This window comes from Notamacropus eugenii, chromosome 1, assembly GCF_028372415.1.
Source record: "Notamacropus eugenii isolate mMacEug1 chromosome 1, mMacEug1.pri_v2, whole genome shotgun sequence".
NCBI lineage: Eukaryota > Metazoa > Chordata > Mammalia > Diprotodontia > Macropodidae > Notamacropus > Notamacropus eugenii.
The window spans coordinates 736,296,152-736,298,963 of NC_092872.1; positions in this window are offsets into that span (position 1 = coordinate 736,296,152).

The following is a 2,812-nucleotide window of genomic DNA, read 5'->3' on the forward strand; positions in this document are numbered from 1 at the left end:
TAAAAGATTGGAGGGCAGTTGGGGAACAGCTGAACAAACAGTGGTATATGAATGTAATGGAATACTAATGTGCAATAAGAAATGATGCACAGACAGATTTCAGAAAATCCTGAAAAGAGTTGGGTGAACTCAGGCAAAGTGAAATGAGCAGAACCAGGACAATACTGTGCACAGTATCAGCAACATTATGTGATGATCAGCTATGAACGATCCCGCTCTTCTCAGCAACACAATAACCCAAGATAAGTACGAAGGGCTCATTAAGGACAATGCTACCCGTATTTAGAAAAAAAAACTGATGGACTCTGAATACAGATTGAAACATATTTTTTTCACTTTATTCTTTCTTGTGTTTTTCTTTCCTTTTGATCTGTTTCTTCTTTCACAATTTTGATTAAAGTAGAAATATTTTTAACATAATAGCACTTGTATAAACAATATCAAACTTCCTGCTATTTTCAGAAGAGAAGAGGGGAGGAAAAGAGGGAGAAAAATTTGGGACTCAAATCTTGTAAAAGTGAAAGCTAAAAATTTTCTTGACATGCAACTGGGGAAAAACACAATATTTATTTTAAAAAGGGGAAAAAAGACAACTCCAATTCCTTTTCTCCCCCGGAATGTATATAATAGAGAGTAAGTAATATGAGATAAAGCTAGATGTCAGAAATCAGAGTCAGATTGTGGGAGATCTTCATTGTCAAGAACTGGCATTTTAAAATTTTCTTGTGCCATGCAATGGGGATTTCCTGATGGCTTTTGACAGAAGAATGTGTTAGGCTCACTTAAACCCCTCATTACGTTAAAAAGTCTGAAAACTTGGACTAGCCAATTGGAGAGGCGATTTGAATTCTTAGTAAGTAATCCTTTGTGATACTCTCTGAGTGAACCCAAAGTTCTCCTGCTGTGTCAGTAACTCCAAGACTGGATTAATCTGATGAGGAGCATTCTCCTATTTGTGACTGATAAAGTTCACCACGTGTCTCAAACCAAACATTATCCCCATTAATGGCATTTTTCTTATTATCTCGTTTTAAGATCTTCTTTTGTTAAGACAGTGTCTTGTGATGGCGTTCTCTTGTTTTATGGCATTTTCCTTGTTTGTGGCTGTCAGAAACAAAACATTCTGGGAACCTTGACAAAAGATACTGGCATGCTGAGTCAGAGAGGAAAGAGGAAGGAACATTTCATTAAGCTGTGGGTATATTACCTCCTTTAACTAATCCCAAAGGGATTGACTGTAGCTCCTATGTCTTCACAGGCATGTCTACACACTTTGATAGAAATAAAACATACGTATAGCCCAATTCTCTTCGTCTTTCTTAGACTGAACTCTGGAGTTTCACAAATGGCACACTCAGAGTAGTATAGGAGGAAGGTTACTTTGCACTGGTGAAGGATGGAATGGAAAAGTGATAAATTAGAAGTAGGGAGACCAATTAAGAGGCCATTACATTTATGTAAGTGAGAATCAGTGAGGGATCAGAGAAGAGTGGAATTCAAAGGGAGGATAGAGGCCAGATATTGGGGCGGGGATATATGACAGAGGCAGACTCCATAGGGTTTGGCAATAGACCAGATAGCAGATGTTGGGGAGAGGGAGGACACAAACTTGGCATTAAGATAATGACACTGGGAAGCTTGAGGTTTTAACAACGTGATTTGGGAAGATTGGCCCATAGAAGGACCATGTTTTGGGGGAGATGACATTCTCATTTATCTAGAGGTCAAAGTGATTTCAGAGTCTCTGTAGTCCAGTATTGCTTATTTGATAGATGATGAAATTCAGGCCCAGAGATGGTAAATGACTTTTCAAGGACACACAGTAAGTTTCAGAGATGGGATTTGAACCCAGGGTTTCTAACACTAAATCCTTTGATCTTTCCAGTGAACAGTGCTGTTTCTGAAATCTGCAGGGACCTTCAGGGTATCCAAATATAGATAACTATCCTGCAGTTAGAGAGGACAGGTGGTCCAGGCAAAAGTTCCTAGTTAGATAAGGGAGTCATTGTCATAGAAGTGAGAAATTAATGCCTGGGATAAAGTGGAGACAACCCTCTTTAAGACCCATGACCTAAGGTCTAAACCACAGGCAGGGCACACAGATTAACTCATGGGAATGAGGCATGATGGGGTATTAGAGCATTAAAAGGGAGGAATTTACATTCTTAGATGGTGAGGTGAAACCTCCCAAGCACTCCTTTGAGGATCAATCACCAAAGCCTTGAAAGAAATCCTTTGCCTCTCCTCTTATCTCAAAGCAGCAGGGAGGGTAGGCACTACGTTTCCCCAATAGAACAGGGATTCCCTAAGGACAGGATCATCTCTCTCACTTGACTGTGGACTAATTCCATGAATGTCTATCTTTGTGACTAGAAATTATAATAGAATTTATATTCAACTTTAAGATTTATAAAGCACTTCATATACACTAACTCATTTTAACAACACAGCCCTGTGAGGCCCCTGCAATTATTATCCACATTTTATAGATAAGGAAAGAGAAAGAGAGATAATGGATTTGCTAGGGAGTTATCTAAGGCAGGATTTGAACTCAGGTCTTCCAGACTCCAGGCCTATTCTGTTTCCCCATACCATCTAACATTTTTGATCTGACTAACAGTTTTAAATGCCAGCCGTGCCCATGGCACTGTGAGTCCTCACTCTGCAGCTCCCCAACAAAGTCAGAAAGTGGTGACAATCAAGGGTTTCCTGCTCTCACCACAAGTTCTATTTCACTTCTACTTTTACCCCTGACAAGCAGGGGATGGTTCTGCCAGGGAGGGGAAAGTTCTGTCAGGAGACAGATGTCTCC